General features: G+C 42.4%; 2 pseudogenes across 2 annotated transcripts; both read left to right on the top strand.

Moving 5' to 3' along the window:
* Window positions 1-8,552: 8,552 nt before the first annotated feature.
* On the top strand, window positions 8,553-16,512 carry LOC308512552 (ceramide synthase 3-like; annotated as a pseudogene). The gene is made up of 2 exons: window positions 8,553-8,586; window positions 15,377-16,512. The product of its transcript is annotated as a ceramide synthase 3-like (transcript).
* A 2,217-nt stretch (window positions 16,513-18,729) lies between these two features.
* On the top strand, window positions 18,730-19,778 carry LOC308512551 (poly(rC)-binding protein 2-like; annotated as a pseudogene). The gene has a single exon. The product of its transcript is annotated as a poly(rC)-binding protein 2-like (transcript).
* The last annotated feature ends 5,361 nt before the right edge of the window (window positions 19,779-25,139 follow it).

The raw sequence follows: 25,139 nt of genomic DNA, 5'->3' as shown, positions 1-25,139 counted from the left end.
TTGTCATTAGTGGGAGTTGCCTTTGCCAGTAATAGTCTGTGATAGAAGCAGTTTGCCAAAACCCTGCTCAGTGTGAATTCACGCACGGCAGTGATCACACACTGCCCCGTGGCCACACAGTGCGCAGAGAATGGAGACGCTAGGAGCAGACAGTTTGCTGGTAGGATTTATAAATACGCTAATTATACCATAAGTCAAAACTAGTGTGCATTAAAGTTTGAGACCAGGTTTCATTCTTTAAAGGAATACACAGGGGAATTCATTGATGTCTCCTGTCCAATGTTATAATGCCACCTACTGGGGAACATGTTCGAACATTCATGCACAATTAGCAGGAGTTACTTTTAGTAAAGGTGGTAAGTGTGGAAAATAGTTGAATAAAATCCTACTTGCTATGATTTAATTCCGAGAGTTTTCAAACACTTTGCTAAAGTCTTACAGAACACACACAGGTCACTGAAACACTCCCTCTGGACGATGTTAGCAAGTTCTGCAAGTGGACATTTAGAAGTGATGTCACAGCCCAAAATATGCAACCGATTTGGGAATATGTTTCATTCTTTGAAGGAATACACACTTAAATCGAGTGTGTGGCATGCTGGTAACCTCTTTGGAATATTGCCATGTAATACCATTTCCTTGAGGAGCATGTTGGAAAATGTATTACATAAGAGGCAGGGTTTTCCTTTAGGAATGATACCCTGTGCTGAACACGGTTGGTCAAAATGCAGCGTTGTATGACTTAAATCTAAGGGACCAAACCCTTCCCTACAGCATTTACACAATGCACAGCTCATTGAAATACTAATAATAGACAACTCTAGACACAGCGTGCTAGTAATGTTCACAAATACAATATTGATTATATGTTGTCAGAGGGAAATACATGCTTTATCTATTGGTCAATATGGTTCACACTTTGAAGGAATACACAGGTGAAACCAGAGTGTGGACCCATGTTAATCTCCATGCGATACTATTATACTACAATGCCATTCACTTGGGGAGCATGTTGGAACATTCATGACACAATTAGTAGATGTATCACTTAATAATGATAATCTGTTGTTATTAGGAGCAGTTTGCTGAAATCCAACTGGGGAGGAATTAATTCCGAGGAGAATCACAGTTTTTCCACCATGCACAGCTCCTGAAAACATGAGCACCAGACTCTTTCAGAGAGTTTGCTAGTAGCATTGACAGTAATTGGATTATGTCTTATGTCATAGATGAAATCCTGCATGGCCTATGGGGAATATGTTTCATATTCTGAAGAAATACATAAGTGAACCTAGTTTGTTTAATACTGATATGAATGTTATTACATTTCATGTTGTCCCAAAGTTCCCTTAGACTCTCCCCTTGCTTTTTAGTTTTTTTTTTTTCTCCCCATTTGCTGCTCTGAATGGATGTTTTGTTTTTCTATCTTGCCTTCCAATTCGTTGATTCGGTCCTCAGCTTCTTCTACTCTACTGTTGAATCATTCCAGGGTGCTCTTTACTTCAGCTATGTCATTGTTCATTTCTGATTTGTTCTTATTTACGGTTTCAATCATACTTTTTATGCTGGTGTAGTTCTCATTAAAACCCCTATAATTCTCATTGGGTTGCTTGTAGTTCTCACTGAGTTATTTGACCACTCATTACCATGGCTTGGACTTATTTATCTGACAAGTTGCTTGCCTTAATTTCATTTAGTTTCTTTTCTGGCAATTCCTCATTTTCTTTCATTTGGGGGTTGTTTGTCTCCATATTTTTGCTGCTACTTTGTATTTGTTTCTATGTATTAGATAACAATCCTATGCCGCCCAGACTTTGTGGCATGTTCTTAAGTTGTAGGTGTTTTATGGGATGCAGTGGTGCAGTCTTTTAGATCTCCTGAGCTGTGTGCTCTACAGATGCTCCCTTTTTGTGTGTTATTTGGTTTCTCCTGTTTTAATTGGGTCTTGAATAATGTTGTTGTCCAGTCCATGAATTGAATCTGTGAGGCTGTCTGACGATGTGGCTCAGCCCCAACCACATCATGTGAGCCTTTGTGGAGTTGCTGATAGAGCAGGACAAAATTAAACACAATAAAATATGAAACAAAAATAAGGCATACAAAGACCCCTGCAGCAACAAAAGCAACCAAAAGAGAAGAATGAATTAGGGAAGATTAAAGAAAGCAAGAATGATAGAAGAAAAGGATGATTGGAAAAATACAAGAAGAAAGGAAAACAAAACAAACAAACAAAACAAAAATGGGTGGGCAGAGATGAAATAAAGAAAATAAAATAGAGGAGAAAGCAGAGAGACCCCAAAAATAAAAGGAATAAAGATGAGTAAGCAGTAGAAAAAGAGAAGAAAAAAATTTGAAGAGGAAAATTGAAAAGTCAAATAAGATATATGAATGAAACAATAGAGACTAAAATAATAACAAATCAATAAAGCAGAAAGCTAAAGAAAATAAAGAAATTAAGGAAATAGAAAGGGAAGAGAAGAAAAGAAAAAAGAAGACAAAAAGTAAAGTGGCGTTCATTTCCGAGAGTTTAATGCCTCCTGGGAGCGTCCCTGAAATCTTGCTCTTTTCATGACTGTGGCTGAGTGTTCTGTCTGCCAATTCTGAGCTTCCCAGGAGGTGCCAGGTGCTAAGACCCATCCTCCTTTGTCTTTCAGAAATTGTCTGAAGCTTCACACGATCCACAGTTTGGGTCTGCCTCCACAGGACCAGGCTCTACTCAGGAGGACACAACCTGACCTCTAAAGCAGGTTTGTTAGCAGCCTGGTCCTAGGGCTGGGCCAGCTAACTTCCCCAGGGTTGCAAGGTCCCAGGGTGCCTTTGCCTGCCACCCAGCTGTCAATTTTAATCACTCAAAAGTCTGTTTCTGAAAGGGACTTAGGCAGAATCAGGAGTTGAGAACTCCGGGCCTACCATGAGGGGAGCAAGTCTAAGCTGTCAGTTGGACATCCCCCAAGGGATCCTGGTCTGCAAGAAGGCGCAGGCCAGGCTGAAGGACCCCCACATCCAAGTGCATGAATTTTCATGTACTGGGCCTCTAGTTTGTTAATAAAGAACTGTAATTTTTTCATATAACTTTTACATGTTTAGCTTTATTTAAACACTAGAGGCCTGGTGCACAAAAATTTGTGCACTCGATGGGGTCCCTCAGCCTGCTCTATGCCCTCTTGCAGTGTGGGACCCCTTGGAGGATGTCCACCTGCTGGCTTAGGCCTGCACCCTGGGGGATTGGGCCCAAGCTTGCAGTCAAACATCCCTCTGGCAGCCTGGCAGCCTTTGGGGGATGTCCACTTGCCAGCGGGGAGCAGACCTAAGCTGCAGTCGGACATCCTTAGCGCTGCTGAGGAGGCGGGAGAGGCTCCCACAACCACCGCTGTGCTGGCAGCCATCAGCCTGGCTTGTGGCTGAGCAGAGCTCCCTCTGTGGGAGCTCACTGACCACCAGGGGACAGCTCCTGCATTGAGCATGGTGGTCAGTGTGAGTCATAGTGACCAGTCATTCCTAATTGTTCTGCTGTTAGGGTCAATTTGCATATTACCATTTTATTATATAGGATAGAGGCCTGGTGCACAGGTGGGGGCTGGCTGGTTTGCCCTGAAGGGTGTCCCAGATCAGGGTGGGGGTCCCCCTGGGGTGCCTGGCCAGCCTGGGTGAGGGGCTGATGGGTGTTTGCAGGCTGGTCACACCCTCTTCAGGGTGGGGATCCCCACTGGGGTGCTTGGCCAGCCTGGGTGAGGGGCTGATGGCTGTTTGCAGCTCGTCACACCCCCTTCAGGGTGGGGGTCTCCCCGGGATGCCTGGCTAGCCTGGGTGAGGGGCTGATGGCTGTTTTCAGGCTGGCCACACCCCCTTTAGGGTCAGGGGTCCCTACTGGGGTACCTGGCCAGTCTGGGTGAGGGGCTGAGGGCTGTTTTCAGGCTGGCCAAGCCCCCCGGCAACGTAAGCTCCCAGCCTCTCCTTTTTTTCTTTCTTTTTTTATTCAGGGATTTATTTACCTTCTATAATTGAAACTTTGTTGCCTTGAGTGGAGCTCAGAGCCAGCCGCAGCAGGCAAGAAGCTTGGCTTCCTCCACCACTGGAGCAACCAAGCCTCCTGCTTGCTCCAGCTCCGTGGCTGCTGGCTGCCATCTTGGTTGGGTTAAGTCTACCAGACATGAGGCCCTGAACCTAACTGTCCCCTATACCTGGGCTCCTGAGCATTAAAGAGAAAAAAACCAACATGATATAGAAAAATGTTAGTTACATGCAAACAAGTGGTTAGAATAAGATGGAACTTGGAGACATTGTAGAAAATAGGTCTACCTTTCATCTACTGCCAATATTCCACCTTTGTGTGCCAATCCACCCAGCAGGATGAGCCTTGTTTCACACAGAGGTACTTCTTGCAAAGTGAGCACCAGATGTTGCTCTTCACCTTCTTGCATGGATTGTCTTTGTAAGACACTCCAGGATTTTGCTTGTTGTACCTGGAGTGCTTTTCCATGCACACAACACAGATATGATTAAATGATGTCCCAGGGGGAATCTCTGGAAAATGATTGCCTGGGGTCATCCTTTGAGGGCAGGGTTCCTTTTGTGGGTGGCGGTGGGCTGCTGTCCTGTATCCACCAATAAGTTGCAGGCACAGTTTCTGAATAAACTGAAAAGCCAGTGAAATAAACTGGTTTTTTTGAAGCAGCTTGCTGCTTTGAAGCATACAAGATATAAGAATTATAACTGGCCCACATAAAAAATTTTATGAAAAGCTGCCAGGGCCAGCGGTAATGACAACGAGACCAGTGAAGGCGGGTCATCTGGTAATTTTTGTCACAGCCACCCATATATTTATTATAGTCCTTTACCAGCTGTGGCATCTGTATTTCTTGCACACTGCCATCTTTATTTCTTCTGTTTATTGCTACATTTTGGGCTGGATCGTGGTAGTTCGAAATAAATGTGATGGGCTTTCTATCCTGCCAAACTAAGCATGTTAGTTACACTTTCTTGACATAGATAGTGACTGTCACCCTTAGCAAGTTTTTTTTTACACTTTTCAGAAACTTAGGAAACTGCTTCCTGTTTTGCTGTAGGGTTCCCACAATTCCTGTGTGTAATTCTGACAGTGCATATTTAGCAAGGGTTACAGAGTTGTAGAACCGGTCCATGACAAGCACATGAGATTTATTTTCTTTTGCACATGAGGTCAGGAGACGAAAGACTGTATTTCCTCCTGCGCCCAAGTCTTTTATAGGCATTGGTGCAGCACCAGTGTAGATTTCTGCATTCAAAATGTAGCCAGTCTCACCTTCACAGAGAAGGAAAGGCTTGATGCACCACTTTGTGGGCTTATCCTTGATATACTGCTTAATGGCCAAGCGGTTTTTTGTCGGGATCATCCCCTCATCTAGGCTCAAATGTTGCTTTGGCAGATAGAAGGGGAGAAACTTGGGGAGCAGACACTCCAAGAAAGGCCTAACTTTATATATTCTATCTGTCTTATCGATATCTGTGTCTTCCTCATCAATTATGTGTAAAAAGAATCTGTCTCGAGTCATAACATTTCGAAATCCGGGAGTAAACCCAACAAAGTCAGAGCCCTCATTTGTCCAATAATCCCGATAGCTGGACTTTATACATAAGTATTCCATATAGTTCCTCAGTCCAAGAAAAGCCTTCATTTCTTCCACTGTGGCATCCTTGAAATTTTTGGCATTGTAGGAGTTGGGCTTTGCTATATGCAATTGGTGGGCCCGGAGGTTGGTTTTTTCTGTCAAATTTTGCCAGAAAGTATCATCCAAAAACAAGGATAAAAAGTCAATCCGTTCACTCTCCTCTGTGATAGATCCAGGAATGTTCACTGGGCCTTTTCCATCCTCAGTGAAATTCAGATCTGAATTTGGTGATACAAACTTCCTTGTCCAACCTTCATCACCACCTAGATCTGCCCCATCAGCTGTTTGAGGGATACGCCCCCTTCTCTTACTATCGATCTAGCTCTATATCTATAAGGTTCAAGATTCTCCTCATCACTCGAGCTCTCACTGTCTGTGTCACTTGAACTGGAAACGTATTCTTGATGAAATTCTGACTCCTTCGAGTCTGAATCAACCAAAGTAGCAATCACTTGTTGGACTGTGATAAGCTTAGACCTACTTCGCTTTCCTGTTGAAGCTTGGTTCATCAGCTGCTCGTTTCATTGTGAATTTTCAGAATTTTTTCACGTCAAACCACTCAAAGGCAATTCAAACACATGGGGGCAGACATTTGCAATGGCTAACCATGAGGTTTGACCACGATTGGTTGGTTATTTTTAGTTTGCGACGCATTTTTTTCACGTACTAGGCAAAGTACCGAAAATTAGGTACAGTGGTATAGCGGCAGATTCAGAAATTACCAAAAAATTGGTACAGCAGTCTGGTAGGGTTAATTTGCATATAGTTGCTCTGATTGGCTGGTGGGCGTGGCTTAAGGCATAGCAAAGGTATGGTCAATTTGCATGTTTGTCTCTTATTAGTGTAGATTACATTATGTGTTTTTTTTTTGAGTAATTTTTAATTATATTTTCAGAATAGAAATTGCTGGGTTGAAACTGCCATCACCAGTTACATTTTATTTTGTAGGTTAATTTTTGTATATTTTTATTGTTGATAGTATTGCAGATGTCTTCCATTTACTCCCCTTTACTCCCCTCCTCCCAGCCCCTACCCACCCCACCCCAAGATCTGCACCACCCTATTGCCCATGTCCATGGGCTATTCATATCTATACTAATAAAAGGGTAATATGATAATTAGACTGGGTCGACCGGCCATCTTCTGGACATCCGACTTCCTTCCGGATGTCTGACTTCCTTCTGGACAAAGTCATGGTGGTGGGCGCTGAGGCAGAGAGGGCAGTTGGGGACAAAATCAGGCTGTCAGGGGAGGGCCATTGGGGGTGAGATCAGGCCTGCAGGGGAGGGCAGTTGGGGGCAAGATCAGGCCAGCAGGGGAGGGCAGTTAGGGGTGATCAGGCAAGCAGAGGCAGTTAGGGGTGATCAGGTCAGCAGGGGAGGGCAGTTAGGGGCAACCAGGCAGGTAGGCAGGTGAGCGGTTAGGAGCCAGCGGTCCCATATTGCGAGAGGGATGTTCCCAATTGGAGGGTACAGGCTGGGCTGAGGGAACCTCCCCCCCTCGTGTATGAATTTCATGCACCAGGCCACTAGTAAGTATATAAGTTCTTTGGTTTAATTCTTCTCATCCCCTCTACCCACACATGGAGGTATGCAGTCTGTTCCATGCCTCCATGCTTCGGGTCTTATTGTATTGGTCAAATAATTTTGTTCATTAGAGCTCACAAATAAGTGAAATCAGGTGATATTTATCTTTCTCAGATTGGGTTATTTCACTGAGCATAATAGTCTCCCAGTTGATCCATGCTGTCCCAAAGGTTAAGAGATCCCTCCTTTTTATAGCTGCATATATTCCATAGTATAAATGTCCCACAGCTTTTTTATCCACTTGTCTACTAATGGGCACTTGGGTTGTTTCCAAATATTAGCAATTGTAAGTAGCACTGCTATGAACATAGGAGTGCATATATTCTTTCTGATTAATGTTTCAGGATTTTTAGGATATAGTCCCAGAAGTGGGGTCACTGGGTCAAATGGCAGCTCTATATTTAATTTTTGGAGGAAACTCCATACTATTTTCCACAGTGGCTGCACCAGTCTGCATTCCCACCAGCAGTGCAAGAGAGTCCCTTTTCTCCACATCCTCAACAGCACTTGTCAGTTGTTGATTTGTTGATGGTAGCCATTCTGACCATTGTGAGGTGATGCCTCATTGTTTTAATTTGCATCTCTCTGATGATCAGGGATTGAGCATTTTTTCATTGTCCCTTGGCCATCTGTATGTCCACTTTGGAGAAGTGTCTAGTCAGATCTTCTGCCCACTTTTTAATTGAATTGGTAGTCTTCCTTCTCTTGAGTTCTATGAGTTTCTTATATATTTTGGATATTAACCCCTTATCAGATATATCATTGCCAAATATGTTCTCTCATATGGTGGATTCCCTTTTTATTTTGATGTAGTCCCATTTATTTATTTTCTTCTTAGTTTCCTTTGTCCTAGGAAATGTATTAGCCTCCTGCACCACCAGGTCCCTCCAGGCTCCCACCACTGCTGCCTCCACCTGGGGCCCCACCAAACCTTGGGAGCTTCCTGAGGGCTCTCACTTCACACCTCACTCTCTAGTCCAGCCCACCAGCGACTGCAGCAAGCTAACCTACAGGTTGGAGCTTCTGCCCCCTGGTGGTCAGTGCACATCATAGCGACTGCTTGAGCAGTCGAACTCCCAGCTGAACTCCGGTAGAGGGGACAATTTGCATATTAGGCTTTTATTATATAGGAATAACCTGGTTACCCCTGAAAATTTAATAATGAAATAATTTTACAGATAAATTTTGTCAGCCCCGTGCTTGTTCAAGAAATGAAGAGATATTTTTCTATGTTTGAATAATATGAGCACATTTTTGTTTACCTATAAGTTAGTCAATAAAAATCAGGTGAATAATCTGTTGAGACTGGGCAGTAGACATGGTGCTGGAGGGCATTAGCCATCAGCCAGTGAGTGAGGAACGGTGTCTTTGAAATGGAAAGAAAGTCAAGGGTTAAGTTACAAAACCCAGTTTTGATTCCAGGCCCCGGCCATGCAAGGCAGTTTCTAGACATGGGGCTGCAGCGTCACTAGATGGAGGTGTGAGGACTGCTGTGGGAACCCAGTGGAGTTCCTGCATCCAATTCCCATGTCTCTGGTGATGGCACACAATCTGAAATAATTCTGAGTGTTCCCTTCAGCACACATGGACATGCATCTTATCATCACTTGAGATCACCTGCTGAGCTCATGTCCAGGCTCTAGATGCAGCTGGAGGAGCTTCAGGACATGAGCAGATTCTTTCCCCATGCTAGCCAGATGTGAAAAAATTGGAAAGTTTCCCGGTAGAGTTGTGAATGACATGGGAGGAAATTTGAATACTTCAGGGTTTTTCACGGACTGGAAAAAAGCACTGACAAAGAAGAGACACACAAGGGTGATAACGGTGGTGCCCTCTCCTGTGGCGGTTGCTACCATGACTAGATGCAAATCACAGCAGGACACAAAAGATGAAGGACAAAGTGTGACCCTTGAAAATGTGTGCTGCTCTTTAGAAGAACTATGTGAGTTCTATAATATCCACAAGCAGAAAAACATAAAATATAGGTGTAAATAATTAATGGCGGGGGACAATGTTCAAAGAAAAATACATTTGGATGACAGGGAATTTATTAATCTTGGCCACCAGACAGAGATTCTTCTGCATTCATATCTGCAGCATGGGTCATTAGAAAGGCTCTAAAAGGTTATTGGGATGGTTTCCTGACAAGTGCATCCAACAGTGGCCCAATAAGTGCTACCTGGAAATGCCTGCTTTTTCTTGTTTTAATAAAGAAGAAGCAGTTAAAAAGGGAGGTAAGAATGTTGGAGTAGATTGGTTCATGCGAGTCCCATTCCCCACTCTGGGAGTGTCCACATGGCATACCTTGATCAATTACATGCAGAAATATATTGATGGGAGACAGCATATCTGTTGAGCTGCTTGATGACTCTTCTCTGAAGGCCAAACCTTAGGAAGTGAAGATCTCAATGGGGAATTCTCAATGTGGTTGGAGACATTTATCCCCAGGTGGCAGGGCCAATGGGCCTTGTCCTTTCACTATGCACATGGTAGATCTAATCACCCAAAAGACAGAAAGTCCAAGTGGAATCTAGTGAGTCTGTCTGGCACTGACTAGAGTGTTGGCTAATCCATCGTGCTGTTCCTAGAAGTGAAGAGAGAAAGCCCACTACCTACTTCTTCCATCTCCTGAAGCAAAACTGTCCAAGCGCGTGCCATGGCCTTAGCAGCCTAGGCCAGCGGCTATCTCTCCAAGAGTCAGAGGGAGGCTTGGCTTCCTAACACAGGCCAATTATATGAAATTCACACTCTATTGTCCACAGATAGGTATTGATTCCAATAGAGCCACCTCTATTTGTTTGCATATAGTCTATGCTGTCAAACTATGAGGAGAGAATGGAGTTTCAACAAGACCGTAAGCCACTGGCTCTCTGACTTTTACAAAAAAGCTTGCTGACCTCTAACCCAAGATCTTGGATACCTTTATAATCTATGCAGGGCTGTTTAAGACATTTGGAGAAGTCTGTTTCAGTAAAGACGATCTTTTCCATGACAGGTAGCCATTATTTTTACATTCTGGTTATAGAAACACTATGGAATGTCCCAAAATATGTTTTTATACTTCTGTGTGAAGTTGGTGTTCACTCAAATGGAACTAGTCCGTGGCAGTTGTGCTCTGTAAAGGCCATGATGGAACTCAGCAGCATTGGGTAGTGGGGGTGGAATGAGTGTCTATTCCCTGCAGGCCAGTCTAGTGTTCAGACACTTTAGACTAATTGTAAGTTGCCACTGCCAACACATGAACAAAGCCTGGGAATTGTCAATGTGCAGCATGACATCATTAAAGACTGATGCTAGTGCCAGGCCGGTGTGGCTCAGTGGTTGAGCATAGACCTATGAACCAGGAGATCACAATTCGATTCCTGGTCAGGGCATGTGCCTGGGTTGCGGGCTTAATTCCCAGTGTGGGGCATGCAGGAGGCAGCTGATTAATGATTCTCATTATTGATGTCTCTCTCTCTCCCTCTCTTTCTCTCCCCCTTCCTCTCTGAAATCAATAAAAAAATATATATATTTTAAAAAGACCGATGCTAGTCTCAGAATCTAGCCTAGCCTCAAAGCCTCAGAGACTTGGAAATCCTAGCCTAGACCTAAAGAGCTGGGCCTGGCCATGAAGTGCTGAATTCTGCCCCAAACATTGCAGCCTTGCCTTAAAGAGCCTGGCCTCTCTCTGAGACTCCTAGTGAGGCCCAAAGCTCTGGTGGCCCAGGCCCTGTTCCCATTGCTCAGAGAGTCCACCTGAGCCCTGAGATACAGGCAGCCTGGGCCTGGGCTTCTAGGTCAGAGTCCAAAATGTCTTGCAGCCAACATATGTCAATTATAGGAAATTCACATGTTGGGTCCACAAAATAGGTTTATTCAAATGCACCTGCAGCTGTGTGTGCATATTGTCTATGACGCTGTCAAACTGATTAGAAATTGGAGTTTGAACAGAGACTGTAAGCCATTTACTCTCTGACTGTTTCAGAAAAGGCCGCTGACCTGTGATCTAGCATCTTGAATACATTTTATCATCTTTGCATCACTGTTTAAGAGCTTTTGAGAGGTCTGTTTCACTATGCTAATCAGCATTCTTCAGACATTCCTGATTATGGGAACACGATGGAATGTCTTTACACATGTTGTATGTTTCGGTGTGAAACATACAACTTCACGACGAAACCAGTCCACGGCAGCTGCTGCTCAAAAGGAATGACGCGGAGAAGGGTTGGAGAGAGTGTGTTCCTGCAGGTTGGTCTGGTGCTCAGACCCATTAGACACATTGTAGGTGCCTCTGCCAACACGCAAAAAGCCTGTGACTTGCCCTAACGGTTAGGGGCCTCACCAGTTTGGCTCAGTGGATAGAGCATTGGCCTGTGGACTGAAAGGTCCCAGGTTCGATTCCAGTCAAGGGCATGTACCTTAGTTGCAGGCACGTCCCCAGTAGTAGATATGCAGGAGGCAGCTGATTGATGTTTCTCTCTCATCGATGTTTCCAACTCTCTATCCCTCTCCCTACCACTGTTTAAAAACTAATTATATATATATATATATATATATATATATATATATATATATATTAAAAAGCCTGTGACTTATCTGTGTGCAGTGCGACATCACTGAAGACTCAGAATTTAGCCCAGACTCGGAGCTTGTGAGCCAAGTCTGGGAGCTCCAGAGAGCTGAGCCTACCCGGGAAAGTTGAGTCCCGCTACAAAGAGCTGAGCCTCTGCCTGGTAGAGTCCAAGTGAGGCCCAGGGCCCTGAGTCCAATAGATGCCTTGAGCATAGTTCATGTCAATTATATGACATTTAAACTCGGGTGTCCACAAATGCAGTTTTATTTGAATAGAGCTCTACCTATTGCTCATGTATTGACTTTGGATGCTGTCAAACTATGAGGAGACACTTCATAGTTTCAACAGAGACCTTAAGCCATTGACTCTCTGGCTGCTACAGAAAAGGTTGCTGACCTCTGCTGTGGGATCTCTGATGTCCTTTCTAATCTTTGCAGACCTGCAGGAGAACTCTGGAGTGGTCTGTTTCACCAAAGGTCATCTTGTCCATGCTAATTAGCCATTCTTTCCCCTTTATTGATTATAGGAACACTCTGGATCATCTGTAAATATGATTGATAATTTCATGTGATGTTGGTGTACACTCAAATAAGCCAGTCCATGGCAGCTGCTGCTCTATGACAGGCTCATGATGAGGATAAAACTTTAGAATACAAAATGATAGACCCTGGAGTTTTTTAAGCACCCTGCATAAAAGCCTTAAGAATGCAAGCATTTAGAGCTCAGAACGCTATGTTCAAACACTGACAACTGACATTCAAACACCTGTGAAATGACGAGTATACTGCTTACATTTATAATTCCGGTTAAAGGAGTTGGCGTTTTTTAAGGAATCTGCTTAAAACCCTTAAGAATTCAAGCCTATAGAGCTCAGAACACTATGTAAGTTAGATGAAAACTTTTAGAAGTCAAAATGATAGAACCTGGAATTGTATAGGAATGTATCTGAAATGCTAGGAATACATGTAAATAGAGCCTTACTGTCTGTGGGCCGTGTTCAAACACTGAAAACTCACGTTGAAACAGATGTGAAGTGATGAGGATACAGATTACATTTCTATTTCTGGTTTAATGAGTTGGAATTTTTAAAGGACCCTGCATAAAAGCCTTCAGGAATACATGTAAATAGAGCTTTAATGTTTATGGGGCTGTGTTCAAACAATGAAAAGTGACATCCAAACAGCTGTGAAATGACGAGTACACTGTTTACATTTATAATTCCGGATCAATGAGTTGGCTTTTTTAAAGGAACCTGCTTAAAAGCCTTAAGAATTCATGTCTATAGAGCTCAGAACACAATGTTAGTTAGATTGAAACTCTTAGAAGTCAAAATGATAGAACCTGGAATTGTATAGGAATGTATCTGAAATGCTAGGAATACATATAAATAGAGCCTTACTGTCTGTAGGGTCGTGTTCAAACACTGAAATCTCACGTTGAAACAGCTGTGAAGTGACGAGGATACAGATTACATTTCTATTTCTGGTTTAAAGAGTTGGCGTTTTATAAGGACCCTGCATAAAAGCCTTAAGAATTAAAGTCTATAGAGCTCAGAACGCTATGTTAGTTAGATTAAAACTTTCAGAAGTCAAAATGATAGAACCTAGAATTGTATAGAAATGTATCTGAAATGCTAGGAATACATGTAAGTAGAGCCTTACTGTCTTTAGGGGCGTGTTCAAACACTGAAAACTGACTTTCAAACAGCTGAGAAATGATGAGAATACATGTAAATGGAGCCTTAATGTTCATGGGGCTGTGTTCAAACACTGAAAACTGACGTCCAAACAGCTGTGAAGTGATGAGGATACTTATTACATTTCTATTTCTGGTTTAAAGAGTTGGCATTTTTTAAGGACCCTGCATAAAAGCCTTAATAATTCAAGTGTATAGAACTCAGAAGACTATGTAGTTAGATTGAAACTCTTGGAAGTCAAAATGATAGAACCTGGAATTGCATAGGAATGTATCTGAAATGCTAGGAATACATATAAATAGAGCCTTACTGTCTGTAGGGTCGTGTTCAAACACTGAAATCTCACGTTGAAACAGCTGTGAAGTGACGAGGATACAGATTACATTTCTATTTCCGGTTCAAGGAGTTGGCGTTTTTAAAAAACCCTGCATAAAAGCCTTAAGAATTCAAGTGTATAGAACTCAGAACACTATGTTAGTTAGATTAAAACTCTTATAAGTCAAAATGATAGAACCTGGAATTATAAAGGAATGTATCTGAAACGCTAGGAATACATGTAAATAGTGGCTTACTCTCTGTGGGGCCGTGTTCAAACACTGAAAACTGACTTTCAAACAGCTGTGAAATGGTGAGTATACTGTTTACATGTATAATTCTGGTTCAATCAGTTGGCTTTATTAAAGGAACCCACTTAAAACACATAAAAATTCAAGTCTATAGAGCTCAGAACACTATGTTAGTTTGATTAAAACTTTTCCAAATCAAAATGATAGAACCTGGAATTGTAGAGGAACGTATCAGAAACGCTAGGAATACATGTATATAGAGCGTTACTGTCTGAGGGGCCATGTTCAAACACTATACACTCATGTTGAAACAGATGTGAAGTGATGAGGATACTGAATACATTTCTTTTTCTGGTTCAAGGAGTTGGCGTTTTTAAAAAACCCTGCATAAAAGCCATAAGAATTCCAGTCTATAGAGCTGAGAACACTCTGTTAGTTAGATTAAAGCTCTTAGAAGTCAAAATGATAAAACCTGGAATTGTATAGGAACGTGTCCGAAATGCTAGGAATACATGTAAATAGTGGCTTACTCTCTGTGGGGCCATGTTCAAACACTGAAAACTGACTTTCAAACAGCTGTGAAATGACGAGTATACTGTTTACATTTATAATTCCAGTTCAATCAGTTGGCTTTTTTAAAGGAACCTACTTAAAACCCTTAAAAATTCAAATTTATAGAGCTCAGAACACTGTTAGTTAGATTAAAACTCTTAGAAGTCAAAATAATAGAACCTTGAATCATATAGGAACATATCAGAAATGCTAGGAATACATGGAAATAGAGCCTTAATGTATGAGGGCCATGTTCAAACACTGAAAACTCATGTTGAAACAGCTGTGATGTGGCAAGGATACTGATTACATTTCTATATCCGATTTAAGAAGTTGGCATTTTAAAAAACCCTTCATTAGTTGAAGGAATGAACATCCCATGGAAGGAGGAAGAGCAGCTGCACAAGTGGTGAGACAGGAAAGGACATCCCGTCTGGAAGAACCTGCAGGTGCCATCCAGTCACTCTGCCTCACGTCACGGATCGCTCTCAGTCAGAAATCTTGACTTGCAACTTTGGAGGGTGGGTCCCTGCAGGAATACCAGTGCACGCAGCGATGAGGAGCGCCGCCCTGTGGTAGGAGGTGCAGGGCTGGAACTTGGGCAGTCGGCTGGGTGGCTAAGGCTGGGGGCGCCTTCTGTGGACTGAAGCTCCAGACAGGGATGCTGTGACACTTTGATATATATACACACACACACACACACATACATATATTTATACTGTACCTGAGTTCGTTGGAAGTGAGCTATCATATACACTCAAGAATTTTTCAAGACTGGTTTTGGTTGAAAAGATTCTGGCTCCCTCCAGCAATAAAGTGGTCAGACCTTCGAAGATCACAATGGACTCGTCTTTGTAAAACCCTCTCATCTGTACATGACCATCCCATATGCCTTTGGATTGCTGATTATCCAGCATTTCTTTGAAAAATTTATCACCACACCTCTAGCAAAGACTTTTGGTATTAAAGAGGAAGTTTGGAAGATTATACCAAACACTGTCTTAGAGAGTTTTTACAAACACTCTACAAGCAAACCATCTGAAGATGTTTATGGCCTGGCAAAGAAGTGCAACCTGACAGAGCGCCAGGTTGAAAGATGGTTTCAAAGTTGGTGGAATCAGGACAGGCCTTGCAGGATGAAGAAATTCCAGGAGGCTTGCTGGTGATTTGCATTTTACTTAGCGATTACTGTGGCTGGGATCGCGTTTCTTTATGATAAACCTTGGGTATATGACCTCGGGGAGGTGTGGAATGGCTATCCCAGACAGCCCTTGCTGCCATCCCAGTACTGGTACTACATCCTGGAGATGAGTTTTTATTGTTCTCTCTTACTTAGCCTGGGCTCTCATGTGAAGAGGAAGGATTTTTTTGCTCATGTTATCCACCACCTGGCTGCTCTCAGCTTGATGAGCTTCTCCTGGTGTGCTAACTACATATGCAGTGGGACCTTGGTGATGATTGTGCCCAATGTGGCCGACATTGGGCTGGAGTCTGAGAAGATGTTTTCTTACGCTGGATGGAAGCAAACTTGCAATACCCTGTTCTTCATCTTTTCTGCCATATTTTTCATCAGCTGCCTCATCATTTTCCCTTCTGGATTTTGTATTGCACACTGGTGATCCCAATGCTCTACCTCGAGCCCTTCTTTTCCTACATCTTCCTCAACCTGCAGATCATGATCCTGCAAATCCTTCACCTTTACTGGGGTTACTTTGTCCTGAAGATGCTCAAGAGATGTATATTCACGAAGAACATCCAGGATGTGAGGAGTGATGATGAGAAGGAGTACGAGGAAGAGGAAGAGGAAGAGAAGAAGGAAGAGGCCACTGAAGACAAAGAGAGAGGCTGTTTGAAGAACGGACTCGGGCCCGACAGGAGCCTTCTTCCCAATGGTCAGCATGGCCCTTAGTGGGAAGCCCACGTGGGTCCTCAGGCCAGTGTGACCAGGGCCACAGAAGCCAGGCTGCCCTCTATCACTGCAACCCAGGACCCACAGGGACCCCAGACCCGCCCTCCCTCTTCCCAGTGCCCCCTCCAGATGTATCTAACAAAAACGTTGGAATGTGTTAAAATGTTAAATATAAGCGTTCCCATGGATTTACTGCAGTTAGGACTGAGACTAGTCAGAGATTTCAAAGATTTCTCCAGGGAACCATGTTGGTTCTCATTGTCATTACACCACCCGCCTCGCCCATCCCTAGCGAGTGCCAGCAGTGCTGTTAACCCACTGTCTCCGCTGGGCTTGGCCACAGAGAGAGCTCCTGCCCAGGAACGACTGAGAGGTAGCGATGGGACAGAGGCTTGTTTTAAACCTCCCAAGCCTTGTCGCTCTGTCTGTCCAGGGGAAGAATGCCTGCCCCTCCTACCTCACAGGCTTGAAGGAAGGATCCAGCAAGAGAAGGCAACTCTGGTGTTATTGTCACTGAACCTCGTCCCCTGTGATTCCAGCTCCGTTTGGGAGAGAGAACCTGGCTAAGCTGGGCATTGCATGGGCCTGAAGGAGAGACACTAGCCTAAAAACTTCCCCATTCAGCCTGCCTGGAGATAGCTGGAAATGCAAATACCCAGCAGGCCCTTTCCATTTACCCTGAAACTATTTATTTGTTAGTTTCCCAAGGGTAATTTCTGAATTCCCTGGGAATTCTCCTCTCTCAGGCCCAGTGGCCACTGGGAGGGAGTTTAGGTCCCATTCAGTCTTGCTGTGCTGGTCTGTCCTCCTTTTCTTCTCTGAAAGGCCAGCAGAGCTACCCAGCAGGCCCTGGGGGAGTGGGACAGGTCAGGCTGCTCCCTGAGCCACTATCACCTGGGAAACCGGGCCTCTGGGCATGATATGCATGTGAGCTCCTGACCCAGAGAAGACCTGAGGAGGGTGTTACCCATTCATCTCCCCTGCAACCAGTCAGACTTCCAAATAGCCAAACAGAACAAAAGGCAGCCTGGCAAACACCCCAGGTGGTCCAAGCACAGGTGCTAGCTCAGCGACAGCTCCCGGACCAACTGCGTCTCTGGGAGGATGGAGGGGGCTGGGGGCTCAGGGGCTGCTCTTGGTCCCCACAGGGGCATGTCTCATGAGCCCAGCATGCAGGAAAGGCCCGGGGTGTCTTAGATGATTGCTGGCTGAGGAGAGACCACTCCTAGCAGAAGGAAAACTGGGCACCATGTGCACCCCCACCCCACCCCTGTCTCTCGGACAGTTTTGGTCACACTGTGCACCTTTGTCTCATTTCACTCAGGGCCCGTATTTAAGCCAAGGGACAGCTAGGACTGTGGGCATTGTTCACGCGTCCACATAGGCCCCACCGACCGGGCCGGGAACAGAACGGCTCTGTGCACAGGACAGGTACCTGAATTGTGTTTTACTTAAAAGATGTTTTTGTTGTTGTCTTTTTAAAAAAATTTAGTTCTTTTTAACTAAAAAGATGTTTTTAAAACCTTCAGGTTAAACCAAAACCAAAACCATTCAGAATTCTTCCCCCAATGGAATCTCCTTTTGAGAATTCATTAGGACAATAGAAAAGCATGGGGCACGTGTTCTCTGCACAGTCATGTTTGCCACTACGAGTACCATGTATTGTCTGTATAATGTTATATTATAACCCAAAGTGCCCACACTCCCTTACAGGCACAGCTGGGGAACTATTATTACTATTATATTATTATTGTTTTGGTGGAAGAAGAGCTTGCTGAGATATTGTTTTTTAATGTTTCTAGCTGGCAGAGTACTTTTTCTTTGTTTTATTTTGGTGTTGTCTCTATACCAAGTATCTCCTTGCTTACAGTAAAAAATTGTTTATTGGCCGCCCTCAAAAAAAGAAAAGACCACCAGAGGCAGCAGCTGGAGCAGCTGCAGCCTGCGCCCTCTCCAGCCCACCTGCCTGCCTGCCCTCTGCTGCCCTCCACCTGCTCCAGGGTCTCTTTCCCCCTTCCTCCTCCACCCCCACTTCCTCCTCCACCCGCCCTCGGGAGGGCCCCTTGCCTTCCTGCCCGCCCCTATTGTTCCGACCCCGGCCTCCAGCCCTTCGCCTTCCCCTTCCCGCCTGCTTCCCTTTTCCCCTCAGTCACCTGGCGCCTGCAGTGACCAAAGACTTGACCACTCAAAGTACAGCTCCCCAGAATACTGCTTGACATGGACACCGGTGTGATTGAAGGTGGATTAAACGTCACTCTCACCATCCGGCTACTTATGCATGGAAAGGAAGTTGGCAGTATCATCGGAAATAAAGGAGAATCAGTTAAGAAGATGCATGAGGAGAGTGGTGCACATATCAACATCTCAGAAGGGAATTATCCTGAGAGAATTATCACTTTGGCTGGACCTACTAATGCCATCTTCAAAGCTTGCTCTATGATCATTGACAAACTGGAAGAGGACATCAGCAGCTCTATGACCAATAGCACAGCTGCCAGTATACCCTCAATCACCCTGCGGCTGGTGGCACCTGCTAGTCAGTGTGGCTTTCTCATTGGGAAAGGTGGTTGCAAGATCAAGGAAATAAGAGAGAGTACAGGAGCTCAAGTCCAGGTGGCAGGGGATATGCTCCCCAACTCAACTGAGCAGGCCATCACCATTGCTGGCATTCCGCAATCCATCATTGAGTGTGTGAAACAGATCTGCGTGTTCATGTTGGAGTCCCCCCCGAAGGGCGTGACCATCCCAGACCGGCCCAAGCCGTCCAGTTCACCAGTCATCTTTGCAGGTGGTCAGGACAGGTACAGCACAGGCAGCGACAGTGCGTGCTTTCCCCACACCACCCTGTCCATGTGCCTCAACCCTGACCTGGAGAGACCACCTCTGGAGGCCTATACCATTCAAGGACAGTATGCCATTCCATAGTCAGATTTGATCAAGCTGCACCAGTTGGCAATGCAACAGTCTCATTTTCCCATGATGCATGGCAACACCGGATTCAGTGCACGTTTGGATGCATCTGCTCAGACTACTTCTCATGAACTCACCATTCCAAATGATTTGATTGGATGAATAATCTGGCGTCAGGGCGCCAAAATCAATGAGATCCATCAGATGTCTGGGGCGCACATCAAAATTGCAAACCCAGTGGAAGGATCTACTGATAGGCAGGTTACCATCACAGGATCTGCTACCAGCATTAGCCTGGCTCAATATCTAATCAATGTCAGCTTTTTTTGGAGACGGGTGGCATGGGGAGCAGCTAGAACAATGCAGATTCATCCATAATCCCTTTCTGCTGTTCACCACCACCCATGATCCATCTGTGTAGTTTCTGAACAGTCAGCGATTCCAGGTTTTAAATAGTTTCAAAAATTTTCAGTTTCTACACACTTTATCATCCACTCGTGATTTTTTAATTAAAGCGTTTTAACTCCTTTCTCTGTTCAGGTGTTAATGCTGAGATCCATATTTAGTTTTATCAGCTTCTCCCTGTTTTTTTTGTGTGTTTTTTTTGGCTCATGAATTTTTGTTTGTTTGTCATGGAAATGTAAGAGTGGAATATTAATACATTTCAGTTTACTTCTGTACTGTCAGGGATTTTTCAAAAAAATTAAAAGATGGACTGGAACTTTTCCTTTGTGAATAGAAAAAAAAAGAATTCAAGTCTATAGAGCTGAGAACACTACGTTAGTTAGATTAAAACTCTTAGAACTAAATGGTAGAACCTGGAATTGTATGGGAACGTATCAGAAATGCTAGGAATACATGTACATAGAGCCTTACTGTCTGTGGGCCGTGTTCAAACACTGAAAACTCAGGTTGAAACAGCTGTGAAGTGATGAGGATACTGAATACATTTCTATTTCCGGTTCAAGGAGTTGGCGTTTTTAAAAAACCCTGCATAAAAGCCTTAAGAATTCAAGTGTATAGAACTCAGAACACTATGTTAGTTAGATCAAAACTCTTTGAAGTCAAAATGATAGAACCTGGAGTTATAAAGGAACGTATCTGAAACGCTAGGAATACATGTAAATAGTGGCTTACTCTCTGTGGGGCCGTGTTCAAACACTGAAAACTGACTTTCAAACAGCTGTGAAATGGTGAGTATACTGTTTACATGTATAATTCTGGTTCAATCAGTTGGCTTTATTAAAGGAACCTACTTAAAACACATAAAAATTCAAGTCTATAGAGCTCAGAACACTATGTTAGTTTGATTAAAACTTTTCCAAATCAAAATGATAGAACCTGGAATTGTAGAGGAACGTATCAGAAACGCTAGGAATACATGTATATAGAGCATTACTTTATGAGGAGGCCGTGTTCAAACACTGAAAACTCAGGTTGAAACAGATGTGAAGTGATGAGGATACTGAATACATTTCTTTTTCTGGTTCAAGGAGTTGGCGTTTTTAAAAAACCCTGCATAAAAGCCATAAGACTTCCAGTCCATAGAGCTCAGAACACTCTGTTAGTTAGATTAAAGCTCTTAGAAGTCAAAATGATAAAACCTGGAATTGTATGGGAATGTATCTGAAAAGCTAGGAATATATGTAAGTAGAGGCTTAATCTTTGTGGGGCCATGTTCAAACACTGACAACTGACATTCAAACAGCTGGGAAATGACGAGTATTGTTTACATATATAATTCCGGTTCAATCAGTTGGCTTTTTAAAATGAACCTACTTAATACCCTTAATAATTCAAGTCTATAGACCTGAGAACACTATGTTAGTTACATTGAAACTCAGAAGTCAAAATGATAGAACCTGTAATTGTATAGGAACGTATCAGAAATGCTAGGAATACATGTAAATAGATCCTTACTGTCTGTGGGTCTGTGTTCAAACACTCAAAACTCACGTTGAAACTGCTTTGAAGTGATGAGGACACTGAATACATTTCTATTTTGGTCCAATGAGTTGGCATTTTTAAAGGACCCCCCCATAAAAGCTGTAAGTAATCAAGTCTATAGAGCTCAGAACACTATGTTAACTAGAAGTAAAAAAGATAGAACCTAGAATTGTATAGGAATGTATTAGTTGTCTTTCCTTCTAGTTGTAGACTTTACACTCAGCCACCTTCCTGTAGTTCTGGATGATGTCCGTATTGTATTTTCATTGTATTTCTGAAGTAGTTGTAGGAGGCAGCAATTTCTGGTGTTTACCTATGCCGCCAACTTGGTTTCTCCTATAAAGGCTTTAAATGATGAGAATACTTTTTATATGTAAAATTGAGGCTTAATTGGTTGTCGTTTTTTGAAAAAAATAGTTTAAATTCTGAAGATTCAAGTATATACTGCAAAGAAAATTGTCTAATTGTGGTAAAACTCTTAAAATACACAATGATAGTCCCTGGAAATGACTAGGAACGTGTAAAAAATGCTTGAAATACAAGTAAATAGAGCCATAATATATCTATGGCTGTGTTCAACACCTAGATTACAGGTAGAAAGCTGTGAAATAACGAGAATACTGATAATATTTACAATTCCAGCTACATTAGTTGGCGTTTTCAGAAGAACGTGCTTTCAAACGTTAAGAATTCCTGTTTACAGAGCTCAGAATTTGTGTATAAAGCCTTTAAATGATGAGAATACTGTACAGTGGGGCATTGACTTATGAGTGTCCCGACAAAAGAGTTTTTTGAGATACCAGCTGTCTCTCGGCCAATTTTTTGCATTGAGTTGACAGAATAATTTGAGTTACCGAGCTCCTTAACGAGCTCGGTCTTGGGATGAATTAATCTCATGAGTAAAGGCCACCCTGTATATATTTAAAATTGAGGCTTAATTGGTTGGCATTTTTTGAATAAAGTAGTTCAAATCCTGAAAATTCATGTATATACAGCTAAGAAAACTGTCTAATTGTGGGAAGACTATAAAAATACATAATGCTGGCCCTGGGAAATTATAACAAACGTGTAAGAAACACTTGAAATACAAGTAAATTGAGCGGTAATATCTCTATGGCTGTGTTCAATCACCGAGACTACAGGTAGAAATTTGTGAAATGAAGAGAACACTGATAATATTTACAATTCTGGCTACTATATTTGACGTTGTCTGAAGAAAGTGCTTTCAAACATTAAGAATGCTTTTTTATAGAGCTCAGAATTTGTGTATAAAGCCTATAATGCAAGAATACAGTTTATATTTACAATTGAAGCTTAATAGGTTGGCGTTTTTTGAATAAAATCCTGAAAATTCATGTATATACAGCTAAGAAAGCTGTCTAATTGTGGTAAAACTCTAAAAATACACAATGCTGCTCCTGGGAAATGATTAGGAACGTGTAAGAAACACTTGAGATACAAGTAACTAGAGCCATAATATCAGTATGGCTGTGTTCATTCTCTGAGATTACAGGTAGGAAGCTGTGAAATGATGAGAATACAGATAATATTTACAATTCCGGCTATATTAGTTGGCAATTTCAAAAGAACGTGCTTTCAAATATTAAGAATACCTGTTTATAGAGCTCAGAATTCATGTACAAAGCCTTTACATGACAAGAATACTGTTTATATTTACAATTTAGGCTTAATTGGTTGGCGTTTTTTTGAATAAAATAGTTTAAATCCTGAAGATTCATATATATACAGATAAGACACATGTCTAATTTGGTAAAACTCTTACAATACACAATGAAAGTCCCAGGACATAATTAGGAATGTGTAAGAAACACATGAAATACAAGTAAATAGAGTGGTAATATCTCTAAGGCCATGTTCAATCACCAAGATTTCAAGTAAAAAGCTGTGAAATGACAAGAATACAGATAAGATATACAATCCCAGATACATTAGTTGGTGTTTTCAGAAGAATGTGCGTTCAAACATTAAGAATTCCTGTTTATAGAGCTCCAATTACATGTATTAAGCCTTTAAATGACGAGAATACTACTTACACACTTGAGATTTAATTGGTTGGCGTTTTTTGATAGAATAGTTTAAATCCTAAAGATTCATGTATATACAGCTAAGAAATCTGTCTAAGTGTGGTATAACTCTTAAAATACAGAATGGTAGCCCCGGGAAATGATTAAGAACGTGTAAGAAACACTTGAAATACCAGTAAATAGAGTGGTAATATCTCTATGGCCGTGCTCAATCACCAAGATTACAGGTAGAAAGCTCTGAAATGATGAGAATACAGATAATATTTACAATTCCAGCTATATTAGTTGGCGATTTCAGAAGAACGTGCTTTCAAACATTAAGAATTCCTGTTTATAGAGCTCAGAATTCGTGTACAAAACCTTTACATGACGAGAATACTTTTTATATTTACAATTGAGGCTTAAGTGGTTGGCATTTTTTGAATAAAAGACAACATTTAAGTTGTCTTTAAGTCCTGAAGATTCATGTATATACAGCTAAGAAATCTGTCTAATTGTGGTAAAACTCTTTTTAATTTTTTTATTGTTTAAAGTATTACAAAGGGTATTACATATGTCACCTTTTTTCCCTCACCCTTGACAATCCCCTGGCCTCCCCTACCTCCCAGTGTCTTATGTCCATTGGTTATGCTTATATGCATGCATATAAGTTCTTCAGTTGATCTCTTACCCCCCCCTCTTCTGACCCCCTGCCCTCCCTGGCCTTCCCGCTTCAGTTTGACAGTCTGTTTGAGGCAGCTCTGCCTCTGTATCTATTTTTGTTCATAAGTTTATAATGGTCTCTATTATCCATGAATGAGTGAGATCATGTGGTATTTTTCCTTCATTGACTGGCTTATTTCACTTAGCATAAGGCTCTCCAGTTCCATCCATGCCATTGCAAATGGTAAGAGTTCCTTATTTTTTACAGCAGCACAGTATTCCATCGTGTAGATGTACCACAGTTTTCTAATCCATTCATCTGCTGATGGGCACTTAGGCTGCTTCCAGATCTTAGCTATGGTGAATTGTGCTGCTATGAACATATGGGTACATATATCCTTTCTGATTGGTGTTTCTGGTTTCTTGGGATATATTCCTAGAAGTGGGATCACAGGGTCAAATGGGAGTTCCATTTTAGTTTTTTGAGGAAGCTCCATACTGTCTTCCATAGTGGCTGCACCAGTCTGCATTCCCACCAGCAGTGCATGAGTGTTCCTTTTTCTCCACATCCTTTCCAGCACTTGTCGTTTGTTGATTTGTTGATGATAGCCATTCTGACAGGTGTGAGATGGTACCTCATTGTTGTTTTGATTTGCATCTCTCGGATGATTAGTGACTTTGAGCATGTTTTCATATGTCTCTTGGCTTTCTGAATGTCCTCTTTTGAAAGGTGTCTATTTAGGTCCTTTGCCCATTTTTTGATTGGATTGTTTATCTTCCTTTTGTTAAGTTGTATGAGTTCCCTATAAATTTTGGAGATTAGGCCCTTATCAGATATGACATTGGCAAATATGTTTTCCCATGCAGTGGGCTTTCTTGTTGTTTTGTGGATGGTTTCTTTTGCTGTGCAGATGCTTTTTATTTTGATGTAGTCCCATTTGTTCATTTTCTCTTTAGTTTCAAGTGCCCTAGGAGCTGTATCAGTGAAGAAATTGCTTCGGCATATGTCTGAGATTTTGTTGCCTTTGGATTCTTCTAGAATTTTTATGGTTTCTCAGCATACATTTAAGTCCTTTATCCATT

This window comes from Myotis nattereri (assembly GCF_964212035.1).
Source record: "Myotis nattereri genome assembly, contig: HAP1_SCAFFOLD_127, whole genome shotgun sequence".
Lineage (NCBI taxonomy): Eukaryota > Metazoa > Chordata > Mammalia > Chiroptera > Vespertilionidae > Myotis > Myotis nattereri.
This window is presented reverse-complemented; position numbering and strand designations above follow the sequence as displayed.